General features: G+C 40.4%; 1 protein-coding gene across 7 annotated transcripts in view; it reads right to left on the bottom strand.

Annotated features, from left to right (window-relative positions):
* Positions 1–26001, bottom strand: part of LOC136884642 (thiamine pyrophosphokinase 1) — a 204064-nt gene that overhangs the window by 165959 nt on the left and 12104 nt on the right. The window contains exon 1 of one of the 7 annotated variants that reach the window (XM_067156903.2): positions 2199–2232. The exons of the other annotated variants lie outside the window; for them this stretch is intronic. The gene's annotated coding sequence lies outside the window, so the exon portion shown is untranslated. Of the gene's footprint in view, positions 1–2198; positions 2233–26001 lie in introns of those variants that run through there. 7 annotated transcript variants of the gene reach the window in all.

The following is a 26001-nucleotide window of genomic DNA, read 5'->3' as shown; positions in this document are numbered from 1 at the left end:
TCAACCTCGTCCTAGACATAGTTATCCGCAAGTGAGAGAAGACATTGAAAGACATGGGATACTGGGCGCCCCATACGACAAGGACGACCCAAAGACGGTATTGAGATATCATGCCTCGCTTTTGCAGATGACCTTGCCATACTGACAGATGATGTAGTCACGGCCGTTAAACAAATTGAAACCCTTAGTGAATGTGCTGGAAAGGTTGGTCTACAAATTTCCTTCGAAAAGACCAAGTTCTTCTGTTCAAAACTTGACATCCAAAATTTGAACACGACATATGGGCAAATCAGCCGAGTACCACACTTCAAGTACTTGGGAGAAATACTAGAACCAACGGGAGGCGAGAAGACTGCCCAGAAAACTCGCCTACAAAAATTTCGGAAAGCCTACGGTAGGGTCCACAACATATATAATAAAAAGTGCTTGTCCCGCCATGCAAAGATCAGACACTATAATACAGTAATCAAGCCCGAAGTCTTATATGCCAGTGAGACCCTTACACTAAATGGGAAAGGTGACCTACAGTAGAAAACATTTTAAAAGAAGAAAGAAGAATCCTGAGGAAAATTCTCGGCCCCCGAAAAACAGAAGATGGATATAGACTGAGGTCACACAAAGTGACAGAAGAGCTTTCCAACATTGCAGCAGACATCTGCAAAAGATGTCTGAAATTTTATGGGCACGTTCGCAGACTGCCGGCAAGTAGACTGACACACAAGATTCTCACCTACATAGAACATCTAAAAAATATTCCATGGGTACTGGAAGTGAAGAAGGATCTGGAAAAAGCCCATATGGACTCAACTGACACCGTGGACAGAAACCTCTACAGGAAAAAAATTAATGGATGGAAAGTGCAACCAGAGAACAAAGTGAAAAAGAAGACTGGAGCAAAGTGGACAGAAGAACGAAAAAAGATCCACGGAAAAAGGATGAGAGCTGTTTGGCAACTCAGAAAACAGAATCGTTAGAGCTTTGCATGATCCACTGGGTCCATACGCACATAATAATAATAATAATAATAATAATAATAATAATAATAATAATAATAATAATAATAATAATAATAATAACAATAACCTTAAACTAATATCACCCACCCTAATAATAATAATAATAATAATAATAATAATAATAATAATAATAATGTTCTGGACCGTCGTCAAAATGTGCGGACCGCGCTGGAAATGAGTCCTGGCCGGGTAATGACTACGATTGCAGTCCGGGCGCTGGTTCAGTACCACCAAGGCACACAAGAAGACACCACGCTGGATATCCTCAAGGATTTGATCCATATTATGAAGTAAAATGCTTATAGGAAAAGATGGCAAAGATTTAGGGACTCAACTGGCCGGGTGGAATACCTGGACGTAGCCCGGGAAGTACAAAATCGATTGCTAGAAAGAAAGATTGAAAAATGGGAGGAACTTTGTTTTAATCTCTCAGAAAATGAGTCAGATCACAAATTTTGGCGGATTCTCTCAGAAAACGAGTTAGATCGTGAATTTCGCTGGATTATATATAAAACGTTAAGCATTCATTATACTGTAATACCGTAGCGAAGCACGGGTATCTTGCTAGTCATTTATATAAATGAGAAATAAAACAGGACCTAGTATGAAACCTTGTGGGAAACATGGGTTACATAACTGGCAGAGTTCGAGTAATTATTCACAGTAACAAGTTGTTTTCATCCTGTTAAGTCATTTTCAAACCATTTTGGGACAAGGTCACAAATTCCAGCCTTTTCTAATTTACTTAAAATAATTCCTTGATCAGCAGTATCAAATGCTTTGGTAATAATAAGCGTGCTGCAATGTTATTGTTATCTATAGTGGATTGTAACATTGTAATAAGATCAACAGTAGCTATCTCAGCACTAGACCTCTCCCTGAACGCATATTGACCCTTATAGAAGAAATAATTTTTGTTTAGAAAAGCCAAAAGTCTTTTCTTCACAACTGTTTCCTATATTTTGGAAACAATTGACAAAATCAAGATTGGTCTATAATCACTTGGATTTAGTCTATTCCCACCCTTAAACACAGGGATCACTTTAGCTATCTTTAGTTTATTGGGTATTAAACCAGTAGTCAGGGACTCATTAATGATCTCTACCAGAAATCCTATTATAGGGTCCTTTGCTTTTTTTAATAGTGAGGTAGTAATGTAATCTATTCCGCAGCTATTCATACTTTTAAGGTTAGATATGATGGACTTCACTTCTGCTACATCCGTTGGGTACAGGTAAAGGGATTCAAGACTTGTAAATTCACAGAAAGACACAGTATTATGTTCAGGAATACTTAGAGCTAGGTTTTTGGCAATGTTGATAAAAAAGGAATTGAATGCATCACACAGAACCTGTTTATCAGTTATTATTTTGCCTTCAATTTCAAGCGTGGTACACGAGACATTCGTCACTTTTTATTATGAATGATTTCGTTCATTAATTTCCATGTCTGTTTTGGATTGTTATTATGAGATTTTAATTGGTATGAGTAGTAGGCATGTTTGAGTCTTCTTTTTAAATTAGTTACTGTATTTTTACATCTGCAGTATTCTTGTCACAGAAGCATGTAAGATGAGTAAGATGTTTGAGTTTCGCATGTAAGCAGTCGCGTATCTTTATAAGGGTAAGAAGATCATCAGTAACCCAAAGAATATTCCTAGGCTTGTATATGCCCTTTAATGTTGTATTATGTGTATTAGGACAGTTCGTATAATTGTCCTTTTGTTGTATTTGATTAATGAATGAATCATACAATATATCTATGTGGCAACTGTTCGCATGATATGTATCTATATTGTGTATAACGGTGTTCTTATAGGTATTAGGAGATTCATTCTCCTTACACCTACTACATATTGCAGAAATATTAGAATGAGGAGATGTTGGGTGAGTGTTTTGGTTTGGCCATAGCATGTCAAAAACTAAATTTTTTTTTGTTTGTTGCTATTTTACTTTACGTCGCACTGACACAAATAGGTCTTATGGCGACAATGGGACAGGAAAGGACTAGGAATTGGAAGGAAGCGGCCGTGGCCTTAATTAAGGTACAGCCCCGGCATTTGCCTGGTGTGAAAATGGGAAACCATGGAAAACCATCTTCAGGGCTGCCGGCAGTGGGGCTCGAACCCACTATCTCCCGATTACTGGATACTGGCCGCACTTAAGCGACTGCAGCTATCGAGCTCGGTAAAACTAAAATATTATGGTCACTTAAGTCATTATTAATATTTGATACTGTATAGCATAATTCAAAATTATTCACTGAAATGTGGTCAATTAAATTGCTTACAGAGTCACTTATTCAAGTTGGATATGTTCTACTGCACTACAGTTCAAAATATTTCTCCCCTAAGGAGTTTAGATGGTGGTTGACTCTAAAAAACACAATATCCATTCTTCCAAAACCATTTCAGGCACAAACTTAAAATTTTACATGAAGGATTTGGTCTTCCATATCCTAGATGTTAATAAATACCATATTTAAAAACACTCACTCCCTAAAAAAAGCATTCATTCCTCCATTACTGTTTGACGTACAAAATTTCACAGGTTAGTCACTGTTACATCCTGGATGTTAAATAAGATAGGGTTAAATTCAAATTCTTCTATATGGGTTTCAAATGAGTGTTAGATCAGAAAATAAACAATCATTCCCTCAAAACTGTTTGACATATGAACTGAGGGTGTATTTTACAGACTCAGTCAACAGTGGCCTCTCTAAAATGTAAAACTTTGAATAATAACTTCCAGTTTAAAACCGTAGCGAAGCACGGGTACTATTCATAAATAAGTTTCAACAGGCTGAAGAACCTAACCGTTATAAAATAAAATAAAATATAAAATAAATATAAATATAAAATAACTAAGACAAAACAGAAAAGAAATGGCTTCAAGTATCACTAATTAATATATATATATATATATATATATATATATATATATATATATATATATATATATCCTTTTTAGTTCAATTGCTGTACAGTATAACAATTATTTACTCGCTGGTGAGAATTAATGCTTGTCTTCTGACTACATTAATGTTAATCCCAATATATATGGTCTGTTATTGGACATTATAAATTTTCCAGCTAACTCATTCCTGGTTGCTAGCATTTCGCCCCAGTGTGCTAAGTTGGGCTCATCAATTGGTACATAGCACACCCACCAAGATGCATGGCTAGTGCATACCGTGGAGGCCAGTGTGTAGGCTACTTGGAGCCACCGTCAGTGCCAATGCACTATGTGTCTCATTACCAAAAATTGATGCCTGCTTGGCCATCAGATGACATATCATGAGAGGTGAGAGGTATCAGTTATTACAGCTTATTATCGAAGGGAAGATACAGGGGAAGAGATCTGTTGGGAGAAGAAGAAATTCATGGCTGAAAGACCTTCGAAGATGGGACTGCTGTACTTCAGAAATGGCATTCTATTCTGCGCTGTCAAGATCAGAGCTAGTTACGTGGATCGCCAACCTCCGCTCAGAGACAGCGTCTTAAGAAGAAGAAGAAGAATGGGCCATTTATATTGGTATTATAAATTTACTTCTTTGGGACAAATTTTTTCACGTTCCCTATGGGAATCAACATCTATCATACATTAATGTTGCCGATTATGGGTTTTTAGAGAGCTGAAGAGACCAATTTCAGAGACAAAAGCTCTGCCACAATGCTGGTACATGAAATCCACCAAAGCTCCTTGCTGTACAAAGTGACAGCTATTTTTCTCTAATTTTCTTGTTCTTTTCTATGATATCTTTCATCAGACTCATCCTTCGTAGCTGTTTTAAAATGTTGTAGACTCTTGTATGGATAATTCTTTGCCACACCACCCGATCAGACACTACATCCACCCATTTGCCAATGTCAATTCGGAACTTCTTCACATTAGATTTTAGAACATTTTGCCTCCTTCCTGACTGTGCTGTCCATTCTTCAATTGAAAATATTGTACATCACTTGCTCTGACAGGCATGCAGACACTGAGGCTGGCACATCGAAGTTGATATTAGATAATCACTGCCTCAATGCTCAATATATTGGCCTCTTCTAAGATTATGACATGTGTTCAATGGTCCTGTTATCTTACTCTTTCTTCTGAGACAGTGTTGTGTTATTTTCCAAAGACATTTTAATTATCTTCAATAAGTAACCTTACTCCAGTGGAGGTTTGTTATATAGGGGCTTGAGGGATAGTCAGTAGTCAATAATGAAGTCCAAATGCATTAGCTGGAGATAACGGATGGTTAAAAGTTTAAGTACAGAAAAATTTTCAAAGTTACTAATGTGACAGTGGAGGATTTCTGCATTCATAATTCTGTCTCACTTGTCCATAAAATCACCAATCATAATCACTGACAACTTTATGCAACATAAACAATACTGAACATATAAACGTTTGGCTAAAAGTGATATGATAGAATCTGAGGATGTTCTTTCAGAATGACATATCATTCGTTGTTTATTAGTGTGTCATTTTTTACAGGTATGTTTTAGTGTTACATGTGTTATAATCAGTATTTAGACAGACAGGTATGTTTTAGTGTTACATGTGTTATAATCAGTATTTAGACAGACTGAAAAGCTTTCAAGTTGTATTAATTGAGTTGACACTTAAAATATGAATAAATTCTTTAAAAAAAAACAAAAAGGCATTGTAAACATATACATTGGTCTGGACACAATAGGTCATGGTTGTTGAAAGCTCTTTAAGGTGGTGACCAAATGCTGCACTAGTGCCTTTGGCATGATACTGTATTTGGAAGTCTATCTCAGTATTTGTTGAGAGGAATCATTTAAGGTAAGGAAAAGAAAGTGTTCTATATTGTGACTGTGATGGAAGGAGCTGCCTCGTGGGAGTTTGGTGTAGGTTAGAATAGAATGTGCATTTTGCTAATGAAATTTCTAATCCCTGTACTGGTAAATGCTTGGTTAAATGTATTCAAAATAGTTTGTACATCAATTGCTGTTTTGGCTAGAACAACACTTTCACCTGTGTATTTGAGTTCGATAAATGAGTATGAGGATACTTTAGTCACGGCTTGCAGTCTGTTATGATTACATAATCCACCAACCGATCTATACAACATTTCAATGGCCTAAGGAAGTATTCCTTCAACAGGAAGCAGTATAGTCCTCACAAATATTGAAGTCAGAGTGATTAAATAAGAGACATAATCATTTCTGCAATACTCATCTTGCCAATAAAAATGAAAATGACTGAAGTTTCAGGATAATGCCACTGTTATAAAGAATGACATTTTTTATGACAATATCTCTTTATTCACAGTGATCTCCCCAGATATTTTCATCAGCTGGGTGGCAGGAGTAAGTAGCCAGACAGGGAATACTACATAAAAAATGAATATGATAAAACCTCAATTACTGAGCTCGATAGACGCAGTCGCTTAAGTGCGGCCAGTATCCAGTAATCGGCAGATAGTGGGTTCGAACCCCACCGTTGGCAGCCCTGAAGATGGTTTTCCGTGGTTTCCCATTTTCACACCAGGCAAATGCTTGAGCTGTACCTTAATTAAGGCCACAGCCACTTCCTTCACATTCCTATACCTTTCCTATCCCATCGTCGCAATAAGACATATCTGGTAAACATTAACTGCAAAATTGAATAATATTAGTGTTGTTATCATGAACAAGGCATCAGATTATTTTGAACTTCTAGTGTTCTACTGCTCATTCATAATGATGCAACTCCGGGGCTTATCACTCGGTTCCTGTGGAGTGTCACAGAGGTTTATAACGTCATGCGGAATCGAGTGCTCATTTTGCAATTCCATGTTAATCCATACACCACTCGCACACGACACGACACTATGTGAAAGTCACCCTAAACGTTGATGAAATTGATGCAATTTTGCTGACAATAATGAGGATTATTAAATAAACAGTTTGACAGTATTTACGTTTTAATTTGGAGCACCCAACGACTCAAATATGTATTAATATCATTATTATTATTATTAATATTATTAATATTATTAATATTATTAATATTATGTAGCTAGCTGGACAGTCCATGAAAATGGCAGGGTCAGGAAGGGTCCTAGGGAGAACACTGATTCATCTATGAACTTTAAGATGCACAGGCACAGGGTCAGGGAGACCCAAGTGGGAGGCATTTCTTTTATTATAAGCAAAGATATGGAGATAAAGGAATGAGGTTACAATGATTATTGATTCATTCATTGTGGCGCCATCTAGCGACCGAGAACAAGAATTAAAAAGAGGCACCAAGCACACGTTGTCACCTACCGGAGAAACGGAAAATGACCTGAACCCCGAGCTACATCTAACACTAGAATACAAAATTACCGAAAAAATAAACAATCAAATGAGAGCAATGACAGAAGACATCACACATAATATCAAAAATATGATTAAAGAGGAAATGGCAGCTACAAAGTAGTAGAACCCCATGTCAATGGAATTTGTAAGAACAAATAAGAACGACATCATAAGAGGGAGAATCAACCGTCTCACGGAGGAGAATAGTGGAAGTGGGAACCACTCCATCTGGGAACAAGAACAACAACCGCATGCAGAAGTCTCGCATCAATACCAAGAACATGATCAGACAACAGAAGAAGAAGAAGAAGAGGAAAAATTGAAAAGAGTAACCCACAATAGGCACAGACGCCTGGCGAGACAGCTACCAACCATGAAAGATACAGGATCAGAGGACGATGACATACAAGCAGAAGTAAAGAGCGCCTGGCTGTTCGTGGGAAGACTAAAACAGGAGACTACGAAAGACGCCGTAAAAAGATTCCTAGCCAAAAAGGGAATCACAGAGAATGTTACTTGTAGAGAGATAGAAACAAGATACAGCACCAAAGCTTTCAGGGTAGGAATACCTTTCAACTCCCCTGAAAGTGCAAAGAAGACGGAATTCTGGCCAACGGGAATAACAGTCAGACGCTACCGTTTTATTCGGTCTTTTCAAAGGGATACAGGGACATCACTTGAATAAAACGATTCAGAAGCTTTCAGAAATTACAAGACTTGGACAAATCGATGGGAGAAGAAGTATGAAAATTATGTTATGGAATGTAGAAGGATTAAAAAGCACAGCATGCATAGCTCCATCAGACTTTCTTGAAGGATATGATGCAGCTATATTCATGGAAACCTTTCTCACATACCACTGGGAACACCCGGAATACTATAGCATACACCGGCTAGCGAAACAAGGAGAAAGAGGAAGACCCCAAGGAGGAATAACAGTCCTTCTTAAACCGTGGATAACACCAATTGTATTGACACCTGAGCTGAACCACTCCATTCTAATAGAGACAAAATACATCACAATATTAGCAACCTACTTTCAGCCAAATGCAATGGCTACAGACACAATAGACGAATTGAGCCAACAAATAACACGGAACAAGCAAGACATCCCTCTAGTTATTGCAGGGGATTTACATTGTCGGTTGGACATACCAAATCACAAAACAAAATTAGTAATAGATTCACTGCAAGAAGAAGGTTTCATCCTGCTAAATGGCACCAATGTTCCTACATATATTTGCCACAATGGCAAAAGCACTATAGACATCGCCCTTATAAGACGAGAAATAAAAGGGGATATCAACCCACTTTGGAATGCAAATCACACACCAATAAGAAAACACATTCTAATGAGCATCAACATACAAAGTGAATGGAAGGCAAAGAACAAAAAGAAAGAAGAACACTCTCAAGGAGATTGGATGTCAGGAAAGTGGAAGAATGCCAAGAGCAGATGGAGCAAATCAAAACACTAACTGACAACTCAAATGTAGAGGAAGCAGTACGTGAACTGGAGAAACTCGTAACACAAGCGGTCAGTCCCAGGAAAGTGCGAAAAGCAAAAGCATGGTTCGATCAAGAGTGCTTCCTACTAAGGAAAGAGGTGCTTCAAGCTCTACACCGACTAAAATTGGACATTGAGAATCATACACTCCTTTAGACATATACCGAGATAAGAAGACGCTACAAAACACTAACACGGGAGAAGAAAACGGCATACAGGGAAGAAGAAGAAGGAAGAATAGTTGAGGAAGCCAGGAGAGACCCATTCATAGCAAACTGTCCTCGAAAGCAGGCTCAGACCCACTATATCAGCATGGAGGAATGGACGAGACTTTTAAAAGACACCCTCAATAAAGAAGGAAGAGAAGGAACACCGGAAATCAACCAAGAGCATACAATGCATGAGACAGCAGCATGGTCTCCACTTACTACAAATCAGGTTCAAAACATTATCGAATCCACAAAAAGGAAAAAAGCTGCAGGACCGGATATGATATATAATGAATTCCTTGAAGACACGGCTCATCTACTAGCACCAATTTGGACGAAACTTTATAATAAATGCATAGAAACAGCCAAAATCCCAGATCAGTGGAAACAATCAATAGTAAAGGTAATGTTCAAAGGGAAAGGAGATCTGAAGGACACAAATAAATATAAAGGAGTAGCATAGGAAAACAATCTTTTAAGGTATTCACAAAACTAATCACAGAAAGAATAAGGGACACAGTAGAAGAACACCTCCCAGAATCTCAATTCGGGTTTAGGAGAGGAAGATCCACTGTCGCAGCGGTGGAACTACTGCTAAACAACTTATGGGAAGCTATCGAAAGGAAGAAAAAATACTATACAGTCTTTATGGACTTCATAAAAGCCTTTGATCTCCTGGACTGAGCATTAGTACAAAGGAAGCTCGAGGAAACTCTTTGAAGAGACAGCGCCTGGACAAGAATTATAAACTCCATAAATGAATGGAACAAGAGGATCTCGGACAGCCTAGAACCAATATTCAAACAAATGGTATACTCCAAGGGGACCCACTAAGCCGTCTGCTGTTCATCCTGGCAGCAAAGGACATTATGGAAATTGCACAAAATGAAGATGTAGCAGCATACACCTACGCGGATGATATTGTGATTGGCTCAAAAAGCTTAAAGAAACTGCAGAACACTATAGACGATGTGGGAAAATGGTGCTTTGAACACAAGTTCGTAATTAACACTGAGAAGACGGAAATGATGGTGTTCAGATCAGGAGGGCAAATACCAAAATCGACAAGAATCACCTTGGAAGGAAAAATAATATCTATCACCAAAGAATACAATTATCTTGTCTAATGACTATAAATGTTATGTACTAGCTGATGATGGCCATAACAGAACAGGAAAATGCCAAAAATCAAAGTATGGGAACTCCAGAAAACAGATAAGAGAACTGAGTATCAGAACCGGATAAAAACCCTGTTACCAAGAGATGAAAAGAAAAATGGAGAGGCAGAGTGGACCAGACTAAGGGACACATTGGTTAAGGAAGCAACTGAAGTTTGTGAAAAGACAAGCATGAAAACAAGGGAGAAGGAAACACCTTGGTGGAATGAAAGAGTGAGAGCAGCAATCAGGGAAAGAAATCTCTTGCGGAAAGAAAGGGATCACGAGAAAAATAAACTGGATCTTACTAGAGACGAGGCAAAGATCAGAAACCTTGAACAACTGTACTGAAACAAGAAACTGGATGTTAAAAGAACAGTTACAGAAGAAAAGACCAAGGCATGGAATATATTCACTCAGAAAGTGGAGGAAGACAGCAGAGGCAATAAGAAACTACTGTATAGTGTTATCAAAGGTAAAAGGAAACCAATGAATACCATAAAGGCACTTGAAGATGAAAATGGAAATCTGGTTAGGACAGAAGTGACACGAGAGAAGTCCTGAAGAACCATTTCAACCAGCTACTGAATAGACCAGTTCAAGAACAAAATACAGAACCGGAAATCCAAGCCTACAATGAGGAACCTTCCATCACCTGGACGGAAACTGAGACAGCCTTAAAATCTATGCCTAAAGGAAAATCTTCAGGTGCAGATGAAGTGAATGCGGACATGATAAAGGCAGCAGGCATCTAGGGTATACAATGGCTGCACAGAGTATGAAATGCTGTATGGACAGACAACAAAATACCTGCAGGTTGGAGCAAGGGCATTATAATTCCCCTGTTTAAGGAAGGCAACAAACAGAAACCCACCAACTATAGAGGAATAACACTGCTGTCTCATGGGCTAAAAATTCTAGAGAAGATCATAAAAAGGGGATTGAGAACCATCATTGAACCACAGTTAGAGGAGGAACAGTATGGATTCAGAAGTAAGAGATCAACAATGGATCTAATTTTTAGCACCCAGATGCTGATGGAAAAGTAGCTATTGGGGGAAAGGCAAAAACCTGGTCATTGTATTCCTGGATATAGGAAAGGCCTACAATAGTGTTATAAGGGATAAGATCTGCGAGTGCCTGAAGAAAAGAAATGTGCCTGAAGGACCGGTAAGGAAAATTCAGGTGTTGTACAAAGACTGTACTAGCTGTGTACAAATTGGGGAAGGTCGATCATCATGGAAAAGAAACGTGCCTGAAAGACTGGTAAGGAAAATTCAGATGTTGTACAAAGACAACTAGCTGTGTACAAATTGGGAAGGTCGATCATCATGGTTTAAGACCAAGAGTGGAGTTCAGCAAGGAAGTGCACTGTCCCCACTATTGTTCATCACTTTTATGGACAATATAATGAAGAACATCAAGGGAAAGTTAGGTGAACTGAATGCAATGGCCTTTGCTGATGATATCATGATTTGGGGTGAAACAGAAGAGGAAGTACAGATCAGACTCAACATTTGGAAATCCCAGTTCCAGGAATATAACCTCAACATCAGCGAGACCAAGACAGTGGTGATGGCAGTCAACAGAGAAGGGTGCCCAGCAAGTGTAAAAATAGGAGACCACCAGCTAGAGATTGTGGATAGTTCTCCTTACCTTGGAAGTGTAATCTTCAGTGATAACTTGGTCAGAAAGAAAATTACAAACAGAGTGCAAAAGGGATCAGAATTCTACCAACAAGTAAGAAAACTTTTATGGGATGACATGATTTCTAAAACCAGCCCAACTGATGATGTTTAACAGCTATTTCATACCAATACTGACCTATGGTTAGAGCTCTGCATGGATGCAGATATCCGCCAAGTTAGTGTCTTGGTGGATAAAAACAGTATGGCAGTGTGGATAATTTTGCTGATAATTTCTAAATACTGACGTTTATTGATTTTCACTCAGGTATACTCTTATTTTTTGCTTGTGATTAGGCGACCCTTGACAGTGGTATGGCAGAATGGTGATATAGGAAGAGCCTTGAGACCATAAAGATGTAAATCTGACCTGAGCCTACCTGACTCCTGCCCGCAATTAATGGAAGGAAGGAGCAAAGGCCAATACAATGGTAGTTGTTGCAAGAGAAAATCTCTCCTTAACCTGTGACTGTAGGGGTTCTGGTACCAGCGGTCAGGCCTATTGTATTATATTAACAGATCTATCAGTTTCAATACCTGGGGTGTAATATACTGTAGTTATATATTTACAATATCCACGGATAACAATTCGGGGATACGGATAAGCATTTGTGGATGCGGATGAAGGAAGTGTGGAAGCGGAGTGGATGCGGATATTATTTTTTATATCCGCGCAGGGCTCTATGTATGGTATTGAAGCGTGCATCCTCACAAAATGAGATTCATCAAGACTGCAAGCACCATCCAGAAGACCAAGATGGACAAGTTAAGAAATGAGGAGGTGAGGAAAGAAGCCGGAATAAAGACATCCCTCTTAGACCGAATCGGCACATCCAGACTATGGAGGTAGGGCATGTGATGAGGATGGAGCCTACAAGAACAGCCAGAATAAATTTGGAAAGACAGGTGGAGGGGAGAAGACCTGCAGGAAGACCTAAAACCCAATGGATAGACATGATCAAGGTTGATCTAGTTACCAGAGGATGGACAGTGGATGATGTTCTGCATGATAAGTTGTATACGGACAGGAAGAAGTGGAAGAGGCTCATTAACAGTACCCGGGAAACTGGAACTGTACAATGATGATGATGATGATGATGATGATGATGATTCTCCTCAAAATGCCTGTTGTGTTTCAATCAAGGAATTTGTCTTCCAGTACGTTTTCACAATAAAAACATGCTGCCAAGGCATGTTTGTGTTATGACTGCAAAAACAGAAGACTTTGAACTAATTAATAATAACAACAACAATCAGAAATATTTGTAAGTCAGTAATGGATGGTAGGGGTACCACTGCAGTACAGATTCTCCCAGAGCTACTGTGTTCAATAAACTCAATTTCACACTTACACTGGCTTCCAAAGGGAAATTATAAATCATTAAATAGTAAAGTATTATATGGATTGCCCTGTTGTTATCTAAAGCTCCTTAATATCAGGTGAGCTATAACTAAAATTTTCCTACCAAACAACAAGAGAATAGCCATTGTTAACTCATCCTAGTCATGTGAACAAAGCAGATTTGATGGAGTGGGTCATCCAGTTGCTTGATGTGATTAGTAAAGAAGGTATGGAGTGAAGGGTTCAGCAGTAAACACAGAACATATGGCAATAATGTTGTTACATTAGCGTGTTCTGATATATAGTAGTAAAAGAGATGTGGATTGTAGTTAAGGTTAACACCTCTCCTGAACAAAATTACCTGATCTCCTTACAATAAAAATGGGATAATACCAGACATCAAAGAAATCTTGATTTAAATTATAATGTTAACAGATGAAAAGTTCTGACATATTTATAGAACAGTTTACACTCAATTTCCTAAGTAACACCAACAAGCTGCAAATAATGAGAATTACTAAGGTTCATACAGTAGGCCTATATTATTTTTTGTGTTTTAAATTTAAAACTGTATTTCTGGTTTTCAAGACTAGCACTGAGTAGTTTAGCTTTGTTTTCACATACTCTATGAACTCACCACAAGACATTGTACAGTTAACCTTTACACAGAGTTCAGCACTAATCAAACTTGTATCCATATGATTTCTGGCTTTTGTCCATGAAGTATTCATCAAACTGTCAAAATCATATCAGATGTAAGGCTTTTCAGGCGTTTGCTCTATTAACCAGCGTTTTGTCTTAGGTCTGACACTAGACTCATCAGAGTGGGATGTGTCAGACCCTACCCACTGACGCTGGGGTGTATGCAGGTGAACTTATCAGAACACAGATTCTGCACAAACTCCAGAGTTGGTCCTGATTTGGTGAGGCAGGTCAAATCCATGAACTTTAGAGGTGACTGATGGCATGTCTTGAAACTTCTGAGGAGCAAAAATCTTCCAATCATGGGACCACCATTGCACTATATCAAATTTCTCACTGATTAGTCTTGCAGCTATCTTCATAGGGAGCTGTCTTGAACAAAGTTTGGTTAGACAAGTGTCAGATATGTCAGCAAGAAAAAGAAGATCCTGATTTTGGAGTATCTTGCTGTACTCTTTGACCAGAACATTACACTTGCAGAGATGAGGTGGACAGATGTAGCTCAGAACTGGTAGCCATTGAGTAGGGGTACTCTTAATGGTACTGGACATCAATCACATTGTTTTATTGATTTCAACATAAATCTTCCTGATGTGAGGGCTGTTTAACCACAAGGGGCACAGTATTCAGCTCAGATAAAATGAGACCAATTGATGAAGAGCAAAGTGTTGAAGCATTAGAGCCCCATGTTGTTCTGCAAAGTTTCTGGATAATGTAGTTATGTGATCTCAGCTTCACAGCAGTCTTCAGCAATAATGCTGTTTGAAGGATAAAATTCTATCCAAAGTAGCACCCAGGTTCTTGGGATATTGATTGTGTGGTAAAAAGACACTGTCAAAATACACTCCGAGATCCATGTTAGCCATATGGTTGTTCAGATGGGAGGAACAAACTTCAGTCATGGTCATACTTGTTTGGAGTCTCCATCTGCAGAAATAGTCCCCTAGAACACTCAGATCTGGTATGAGTGAGGTCTCATTAGTTGTTATATTTGAGTTCTTTGTGGCTATTGGCCAATCATTTGCATAGCGAAACTTCCTTGATTTCGTCCTAGGCATATCAGCTTATACAAAATGAAAAGGAGAGGAGCTATGACAGAACCTTGTGGAATTCCATCATTTAGTTTCCTTTGTGCACTAACACTACTACCCATGACAACTCTGTCACTCAGCATGTTATAGACTAGATTGGTAACAATCGTTTAAGAAAAGGCTAGGAAAACAACAGATAGGGAATCCGCCACCTGGGCAACCGCCCTAAATGCAGATCAGTAGCGACTGATTGATTGATTGCATGGAATTACTCTAAGTAGCTTGAAAATCAAACCTTCCCTCTATACACTGTTGTAGGCAGGCTTAAGATCGATGAATGCCACAGATGTCTTCAAGTTCTTTTGGAATCCTGCCTCAATAAATATTGTTAGTGACAATACCTGGTCTGTACAGCTGCGGTGAGGCCTAAATCCTGCTTGCTCTATGGATATTTCTGCTAGTAATTTTGGAGCAACTGGGTTCACAAAGAGTCGTTCTACTAATATGTAGCATACCAAATAGTGAGATTGGTCTGTAACTCTCTGGTTTACTAATGGGTTTCCCAGTAATGACTTTTATTTGCTTCAGTAAGGAAGGAACCTTACCAGTCTGTAGAATGTTGGTAGCAAACTTACACAACCATAAATGTGCATTTTTATCATAGGTGACAAGGAATTTGGGATGGAGCCCATCAAATCCCAGAGCTTTACTTGTTTTCATGTCCTTCAATCTCATTAACCCTCCGTTACACGCGCCGCGGAGTGAGAGTCCGCACTTTATTATTCTTTGGTATCATAGGCCGAAAATGCAAGGCAGAACGGGCTACCTTCTTGTAGCTTCCTTCTGCAACAATACAAAGCCCGTGACGGTGTGAGAATGTCCGAGTAACCGCCGAGCTGTCGATTACAGAAGTTTATATTGTCAACTGCAGACTTGCGGAGTCTGAGTCCGCAGGCGTGTATTGGTGAGTTGTTAATCTTACTCACTCTTTTGGTAAGTCATTCATTCTTCCGTTACTATTTATTATAAAATTATATCATTTTACTACCGGTACTACACATGTAGTAGTGGGCTCATTTTGATATATTTCCTACTTGTGATTATTTACAGTGGGATAAACACAATATTACAAAATGAGCTATGAATAATTATTTTGCATCCTATTTCCAAGGAGTTGGTGCGATTTATTCCGAGAGTTATGGATCAAATCGAGCAGTGGTTGGACGACGAAAAGTTGGTGCAAGTGATGATAGTGATCGGGACGTCGTAAACAATAGTGATCGTAATTCTCAGAGCAAACAGTCCACGTGTGAAGAGGACGTGACTGAAAGTGAGCAGCATGAAATGTATGTTGGAAAGGACGGGACCCAGTGGAATCATCGGCCTGTAATGAACCGTAATGGAAGGGTCAGGAGACCTGAACGTAATCTTATAAAACACTTGCCTGAAGTAGTAGGAGTTGCCATAAATACTGAGATGCCAGTTGAAGCTCTGCAATTGTTCTTTACTGACAAAATGCTACAAGAAATCGTAACATGCACAAATCGCTATATATACCCTTGTGTCATACAAGTCAAGAAAAGACAAAGTTGTATTGGTTCCATCTACTTTCCATGAAAACCATTCTCTTGATGGCGATTAAGATGGATCAAAACCCTCAATGATTACCTTCTATAATGACATGAAGTCGGGCGTTGATAAGGTGGATGAAATGAAATGCACTTATTCCGTGGCAAGAACCTCACGACGTCGTGACTTCTTCCGTGCGATAAACATCAATTAATAGGATGTAACGATTACAATTTTATTCCAAGAAGTAAATTAATAACCAATTATTGTTAATTTAAAATTAGTTTTGCTAAGTCCCGTGATTTGCAGTTGATAACTTCTAATTTATCCTAAAGGACTGAAATGTTCTTGTAAATGTAGGCTATATATAAATTTATCGATATAAATAAAATCGAAATAAAGTAATTATGATGTAAGACAGATTGACAGATGAGAGAAATCAGGAATTCTTGGAAAAAGAATTGAAATGAAAAGAATGGAAGCTTACAAACAATCGCGGACTGTCAGTCCGCGCACTTGTATTGATGTTACAACAGAGCGCGCGTTTAAAGGAGGGTTAATAGAAAGGCATGAGAATAATCTGAATTTGGTTAGCTTTGGGCTTTCAAACATTTCACTTCCCTCATGGACAAGTCAAACCTGCTTCTCTGGATATAGAGGCTATGTATGCAGCAACATTATTAGGAGTGGAATTGATAAAACAGCTTGAACTAATTTTAGAATGTTTGGAAACAAAGTGTAAATATGTGTTTGCACCAACTTTAAACCATTATACTCTTCATACATCACATTACCAACAAACTCCATGTAGAAAATTCTGTCCATTTGCACAAGGTATTCAAATGACCACGTTTCAGTACGGTCCAGTACAGAAAAGTGACAGATAGGACTGTTTTCAAAATCACACCACTTTTCCACGAATGCCACACAAGATGAAAGAAATGCTGTAGTATGTTTTTACAAATGACAGTTTCTCTGAAGGTGACATAATTGAGAGCCTGATTTACATTTTTTTTAAAGTCATTATTCCTGTTCTTCAGCTTTGTATGGAAATCAGGAAGTTTTTTACGGATCCAGTAACTGCAATTAAGTTAGTCTCTAATCTTGAAATTAGTGTATGAAATACTTGCATAATATTATGGATGAAGTAGAGATAACACTACAGAAGTGTTAATAAAAGCGTGTAGTCTTAATTCATTTCCTACTCCTGGTCTCTGACAAACTGCATAATACTGTTATGCGTATCAAAACAAGAGTTAGGGGAAACTAAAAAACCAACTAAGCTCAGTGCATTCCATCTATCTATTGAATGTTGAACTATATTCCACAATGGTTTCTATCTACTGACAACAAAGACATGGGTACAAACATCATCACAGACCACCCAAGACATAGTTTTCTTTCTCAATTACACAAAAATTTTGAAGGCATAGTTTTCACTGGCAAAACTTGCTTTCTTCTTACTCACTTGTTTGACTCATCCCAATTTCATTCCTAGTGAGGCTGTTTGGTTGTAATGGACAAGGGCAGTTTAGCAATGGTCTGATCATTCTCTGTAGCTGTTTCATAATAAAGTATGTCAAATTCCAAGAACTAACCTTAGATGTGAAAAAAAAGGAAGGAAAAAAAGTATCTAGTGAAGGCCAGGGCTAAAGATGTTCTTGGGGGAGTAATAAAAGGAAAAGCACAAACTACTGCTGCTACAGGTGTCAGACAGAATTCAGGACAGATATTTGTGAGAAATCGGTACGAGTCATGATGATGATGATGATGATGATGATGATGATGATGTTTGTTGTTTAAAGGGACCTAACAGCTAAGTCATTGGCCCCTAATGGTATGAGACGGAACAAAAGGACATGATAATTAAAATTTTAAAATATATTCACTGACTAGAATTTAAACTAAATGATGATGATAAATTATTATGAGATTAAAACAATCAGTGGATCTAATTTGCAATGCCTTATTTTCTAATAAAATTATAGAAAATATAGGTTACAATGAAATAAGGTATTGCCTTGAAGTGCTATTTTTTTCTTTTCTTTTTTTTTGCTATTTGCTTTACATCGCACCGACACAGATAGGTCTTATGGCGACGATGGGACAGGAAATGCCTAGGAGTGGGAAGGAAGCGGCCGTGGCCTTTTTTAGGGTGTGAAAATGGGAAACTACTGAAAACCATCTTCAGGGCTGCCGACAGTGGGGTTCGAACCCACTATCTCCCGGATGCAAGCTCACAGATGCGCGACCCTAACCGCACGGCCAAATCGCCCAGGCCTTGAAGTGCAGAGAAATATATCATTCAAGTTAGAAGTTAAAGTAACACATTAAAATATGCAAGCACAAGCTTAAATAGAGTCAATGAGATAAAAGCATAGTTAACAAGAATACACTAATACAAAGGACATTATTACACACGATAAAAAAGACCACTATCCCTCATAAAATAGATGACTAGGTCTGCTGACTGAACGTCATCTCATAGGATGAGGGAAATGGCACTCGGGAGTTGTAGACTACGGCGCAGATCAGCCAGGTCCATGCACTCCATAAGGATGTGTGCCACGGTAAAATGACCGTCGCAAGTACACACCGGTGGCGTTCACTCTTCAGTAGGAAGGAGTGCCTTACTATGCCACGGCCAATCTGAAGACGACATAATACCACTGCTTCCCTCCAAGAAGCCTGAAGCGAAGTCTTCCATACCTTCGTAGTTCCTTTTATCGCTCTCAGCTTATTTGGAAGAGGGGTGGCCTGCCATTCCATCTCCCAATGGGATATAAACAGATATCTCTGCTAAGAGCGAATGTCACTGGCTGGAATCCTGTAAGGCAATGAGAGCAAGGTAACAGCCTCCTTGGCAACCTTATCAGCTAACTCGATTCCCTCTACACCCATGTGGCTTGGGAGCCACATAAACGTAATTCTGGTGCCAGCATCCGAACACCCGGCTAGTAGGTCCTGGATCCGCTGCACCAGAGTGTGTTGAGGGAAACATGTATCTATAGACTGTAGTGCGCTCAAGGAGTCAGTACACAGCAGAAATTGCCGGCACTCATCGGACAGTGTGTACTGCAGAGCTTCACAGATGGCATAGAGCTCTGCTGTGTACACACTACAGATTTTTGGTAGAGGGAAAAGAAACCTGTTATGGTCGACAATGAACGCACAGTCTACTCCCGCTTCTGCCCTCGAACCATCCGTGAAAGCAATGACCGAATCAGGGTACCAGCCAACAACGGACAGGAAGAGTCTCCGATAAATGGAAGGGTGCGTGTTTTCCTTCGTGCCGGTGTGCAAATCTAGAATGATTTCAGGTCGTTGTATTATCCAAGGAAGTATCCTACTTGGTCAGTTGATAAGACAAGGAACCGAAGGTACATCAAATAATCTGTGACTGCTATCCAAGCGTATTCCAACCAGCTGCGTTGCTCAAGGGTAAGCAGCGTACAGCCGACGGTTTCCATTGTGGAATATGCAAGGATAGCATGGGTGAAGTGGCATCTGTCGCAAATTTGCAGCATAGAACAGAAGCATTTGCTGGCGCTGCAGGTGTAAAGGCGGCACACCAGATTCAGCGAGCAGGCTAGCAATGGGGCTTGTACGAAAAGCTTCCGTTGCCAACCTAACTCCACTGTGGTGAATGCTATTCAGTTTGGCTAGAACGCTTTGCCTTGCTGATCCATATGCTGCACTGCCATAGTCTAATCTGGATAAAATATGTGCCCTATAAAACCGTAGGAGCACCGTGTGATCTGCTCCCCAAAGTAGTGTCGCTAAGAAACTTCAGGATGTTAAACTTTTTAGAGCATTTCACTTTTAACTGCCACACGTGTGTCAACTACGGTAAGAGCGACATTCCCTAAATAAAGCTCAGGATGAGAGTAAAGAGTGTGCTTCTGGCAAAAGTGCACAACAGAGGTCTTTGTGGTTGAAAACCAAAAGCCATGTTCTAAGGTCCACTGTTCCACTCTCCTAATTGCTTGCTGTAATTGTCCCTCGGCGACGGCCATATTTTGCGAGCTATAATGCAGTGAAAAATTGTCTACATACAGTGACGGTATTACTGCTGAACCAGCAGCAGCGACAATACCGTTTATGGCCATCGCGAACAGAGTAACGCTGAGAACTGATCCTGTGGGACTCCATTTTCTTGAACGTGTTTTTGAGAATATACCCTCTCTATTCAGACACGGAATAGACGGAGAGACAAAAAATTATAATTAATAACGGCAAGTTACCTTGGAAATTCCACTGACACAGGACTGATAGGATGCTGTATCGCCATGTGGTATCATAGACCTTTACTAAGTCAAAGAAAACAGCGTCTTGGATAGAACCCTCCAGGCGTACCATGTGGTCAGAAGTTGAGCACCGGCTCGAAAACCACATTGGTACTCGGACAATAGTCCCCTTTTCTCCAAGCAACACACTAGTCGGCGATTCACCATCCTCTCAAACAGCTTACACAGACAATTAGTTAGGCAAACAGACCTGTAACTTTCTGCATATTTAGGAATTTGTCAGGCTTGAGGAGAGGATTTATTATACTCTCTAGCCACTGTGACAGAAACTCACCCTCTATCCAGATTCGGTTGCTATTTTTTTTTTTTTTTTTTGCTAGTGGCTTTACGTCGCGCCGACACAGATATGCCTTATGGCGACGATGGTATAGGAAATACCTAGGAGTGGGAAGGAAGCAGCCGTGGCCTTAATTAAGGTACAGCCCCAGCATTTGCCTGGTGTGAAAATGGCAAGCCACGGAAAACCATCTTCAGGGCTGCCGACGGTGGGGTTCGAACCCAGATTTGGTTGAACACCCCAAGGAGATAGAAAAGACTATTCTCATAGAAGTGTTCCAACATCTGGTTATGGACATTATCTGGTCCGCGAGACATGTCCCTACAAAGCGCCAAAGCGCTGTGGAGTTCCCACTCCATAAAGGGCATGTTATAGTCCTCTGTAGCTTGAGTGGCAAAACAAAGATGACGACGTTATGCTTCCCGCTTCAGAGATAAGAAATCATGATGGTAATTCCTGGAACCGGATACATCTGCAAAATGATTAGCAACCGAGGGTGCATCTGTCACAATATGGCCTGAAATGGAAATTCCCGGTACTGAGGATGGTCCTTGCACTCCAGAAATACGTCAAGGTTTAGTCCACACTTGAGATGACAGTGTATGTTTCTTACTCTGTCAAATAAGAACTCACGTCTTAGAGTGGAGTTTTTTAAATGTTACCATGTTGGCCATAGTAGGCTCCCTACGGTACCATTTATCAGAGCGACATCGTTCTCTTATAGCTGGTGCATTTCTTCATTCCACCAGGGAACGAGCTTCCATCAAGGAGTTCCTGAAAAGAATGGAATGGACTCCTCAGCAGCAGCAAGAATAACTTGTGTTATATAAGTTATATCGTCGTCTACACTCTGGTTATTCGCATTATTAAAGACATCTAATGATGTAAACTTTAGCCAATCAGCACGTTGAAGAATCCATCAGGCAGGAACCTGGATGGATTTCTGTTACAACAAAGTAAGAATAATATGGAAATAGTCACTGCCACAGAGATCATCATGTGTATTCCACTGAATCAGGGAAACGAGTGCTCGGCTGCAGAGACTAACATCAATGCGCGAATAAGTGCTGTACGCCACGCTGAAATGTGTTGCTTCCCCTGTATTCAAAATGCATAAATCCAGCTCTTGTATTAATCTCTCCAATTCCCTTCCTTTAGGGCATGGTATTCTAGAGCCCCATAGAGGATTGTGGGCATTAAAATCACCCATTAAAAGGAATGGAGCTGGGAGCTGATCTATAAGATCAATTACATCAATGACGAGAAGTGGGTCCCCTGGTGGAAAATACACATTACACACTGTTGCTATGACAGGCAGTGGTACACATACCGCAACTGGTTCCAGTGGAGTTCTTAGGGGAACCTCTTCGCTGTAGGTGTCAGAGCGAACAAAAATACCAACTCCACCGGAAGCCCGATGGGCATAATGTCGTTTTGTCGAGTATAGTCAAAAATTTCTCAACACCGTATGATGGCCTTGTCTGAGATTGGTTTCTTGAATATAGACTATACTCGCCACGAACTAATTAACTGGCACAGCTCAGTAAGATGCCTGTCATAACCGTTACAATTCCATTGTAACAGTGCCATAGTGTGGACTTCTGAGTTTTAGGTTAGAAGCAGCGAGATGCTACTTAACCTACACTCACATCCCCAACCGAAGATGGAGATAAATGTTCCATGTGCATCACCTCATGTGGTGACGCCTTGAACTTCTTCGACGTATTCCGGGGGCAGGGTTTCTTCTTATGAGGGGAGCGCACAGGTTTTTCAAGAGGAAAATCTGCTGGCGCACACTCAGACTCTCCAGGCGGAGGGCACGAGATGTCATTCGTAGGAGAGGTGGAAGAACGCCTGATAAGAGCGTTCTTCTTTCCTGCAGTCGATTCTTGTTTAGACGGGCTGGGAAGTAAGTTTCCAGCCCTGGTCGACGATGCTGCCGTCACCGGCTTAGGCATGGCGTTTGCCAATCTCTGAAGGGACCCCTGCTGTGCCGGCATAGGTTTCTTAGCCGGCACAGACTTGTTTGTGGTTGAAGGCTGGGATGAACCGGCCTTTGAGCTTTTTCTCTTTGCGGCATTGCTCATCAACGCGATCTTCTGGGAAGGTGTTGCAGTTGTGAATGACGAACCTGGGAGAGACTGTGCTATCATGCTGAAGTATAGTGTCTTGGCTGGGGCATTCAGAGAATTGAACTTACGGCGTGCTTCCTGGTAGGAAAGACCATCCAGGATCTTGATCTCCTGGATCTTCTTCTCACTCAGGTATACCGGACAGTTCCGATCCCAAGGAGAATGAAGACCAGGGCAGTTAGCGCACGTATGTGGAGTTGTGTACTCTTCCGTGCCATGAGCTTCTCTTCCACACATACCACACATAGATGGATTCGAACAACGAGATACCATGTGTGCGAATCTCTGACATTGATAGCACCGCATAGGAGGCGGGGTGTAAGGCCTCACATCGCAACGATAGGTTGTAACTTTGACTTTGTCTGGCAACACTGACAATTTGAAGGAGACTATGAATGCACCCGTGGCAACATCTTCACTGTTGACTTTGACCGTGATACGCTAGGCATGTGTCATGCCACGGTGCTTCGTGTCTTCCATCAATTAACGTCAGTGTTCAGAACGAGATCACGGTGGAAGATAACTCCATGAACCAGATTCTGACGAGGATTTCGCCAAAGTGGTCACACTTAAGCAACCGATCTGCTTGGAGCGCAGTGCTCGTCTAAAGATGCAAACCACCATTGCGCATTTTCTTAAAAGCCTCAAGTTCGCCATATACACCTTCGATGTGTCGACTGAAAAGGATCGATTTAATCAGCTTGAAATCTTGCCCATTGACTCTGGTAGCAACCAGGAACCTAGGGAAGCTGGGACCCAAACTAATTCACTGTGCTTGTTCCCAGGAGGTTTCCACTCTTAGGGAATCAAATGTTAAAGACTTGGGTAGCGAACTACATGTGGCAGACGGAAGTTGTTTTAACGCCATGCCCGAAATCATCCTCCCTGAATGCCACCCACTCCGATCACGGGCCTCTGTAGCTGTACCAAGCAGCCAAGGCAATACCTACCTGGTCGTTGCCAATATTGCCCGGGGTCCGATGTTAGACGATGCCTAATATGGAATGACTGAGGAAATGAGCACTAGGACTCCCTTCCTCCAATCACCTGCAATAGCATGTACAGAGTAATAAATATAGAGAAAAATTAAAAGCAATTAATAATATGTCCTTCCGGCATTCGGCTGTGCAAGGATCTGTGTTGTCAGGCGGATACTACTGCACGGATACATGGTGCTCCCACCCAAAGGCTTCCTGGGGTCACGATCGGGCTTTCGAGCGTAATCGCACACGTAAGAGGCCTATCTCCAAGCAGCACGCACATCAAGAATTTTGAATCGATCTACAACTAACCCTCAAAAAATTTGAAAAAAATAAAGAGGGAACCGATGGCCACATGACCCTTTTAGTCACCTTTTATGACAGTCAGGAATTAGGATGCTAAAAGGTTTATTTTGTCACCTTTTATTACTTGCAAAGTCAGGAATTACCTGTGACTGTATTCAAACCCCTCCCATCCACAGAGGGTCCAACACATGATACCAAACCGCAAACCACGTCCGTGCCTAGGTCGCCCCTTACGACAGGCAGGGGATACCGGGGATGTATTCTACATCTGCGTCCCCCCACCCGCAGAGGGCATTACCCCTTTAGTCGCTTCTTAAGACAGGCAGGGGATACCATGGGTGTATTCTTCATCTGTGTCCCCTCGGTATGAGAAACTGCAGGTAGAAAAGTAGAGGGAAGATGAGGAACAGGGAACTGTTGCAGAGGAGGGGAGAAGTAGGAGGAAAGGGAAATGTACATTAGAGGATAGGAAAAGGAAGGTAAAACAGGGACAATGGGTGGGAGAATAAGGAAGAGGAAGTAGGTTCTGCAGCTGTCAGGAAAGATAAGGGAGACCACGAGGCTGGGGGTCAAAGGAAGTGGGTGGGGTACAAGCTCTGGTTATAGGGGACTCTACTGTTAGGCATGTGGGAAAAGTGTTGGGAGGAAAGGGAATGAGGGTAGAGTGTTACCCAGGAATTAGGTTGAGGTAAGTAGAAGAGACAGAGGAGGGTAAGGAGAAAGTGGTAGTTTATCACATTGGTACCCACAATGAAAGGCAAGCAGGTATAGGTGCCGACATAGTTGGGGACGTGTGGGATCTGGTTACTGCAGCACGGCAAAGGTTTAAGGGAGTGGATACTGTTATCAGATGAATACTGTGTATGAGGTGATCAGGGATTTAAATATCACTATGAAGTGGATATGTAGGAAACTGGGAGTGAGATTTGTACACTTCCTAATGGGTGGGTAGGAGATAGGGATCAGTGCCCTCATGGTCTTCACTCAATCTGTAGTGGTATGTATAAGTTAAGAGGTTTGTTTAGAAGGGTTACTGGTATACAGTACATAGGTACATTCTAGGAAACAGGGTGAACTAGAGAGTGCTGGTAAGAATATAGGGAGCTGGACGTCAAGCAGAATGACATAAAAATGATAGTACTGTGAAGAAAGGAACAGAAATAAGTAATTTAATAGATATATATTTACCAGATATTGTAATAGGAGCTGGATCATAGCTGAGAAGTGTAATTATAGATGCAGAAATTTTCTCACAGAACTGGAATATTTATCACAGAAACGGTGAAAAAAAGAGTTTGTAGCTACAAAAAAGTTACAGATGAAAACTACGAAATTTTAAGGCTCATCTCTAAAGATAATAGTCAACTTGATGTTTTTGGAGTGTATAGACATGGAAAGGGTGGTACCGATGCTGAGGTGGAATTAATTGGTAAGATAATCAGCTATGTGGGAAACAACACAGAAAGGAACATGATTG

The sequence above is a fragment of the Anabrus simplex genome, chromosome 1 (genome assembly GCF_040414725.1).
Source record: "Anabrus simplex isolate iqAnaSimp1 chromosome 1, ASM4041472v1, whole genome shotgun sequence".
Lineage (NCBI taxonomy): Eukaryota > Metazoa > Arthropoda > Insecta > Orthoptera > Tettigoniidae > Anabrus > Anabrus simplex.
The sequence above is the reverse complement of the archived record's forward strand: the minus strand, read 5'-3'. Positions and strand labels throughout refer to the sequence as shown.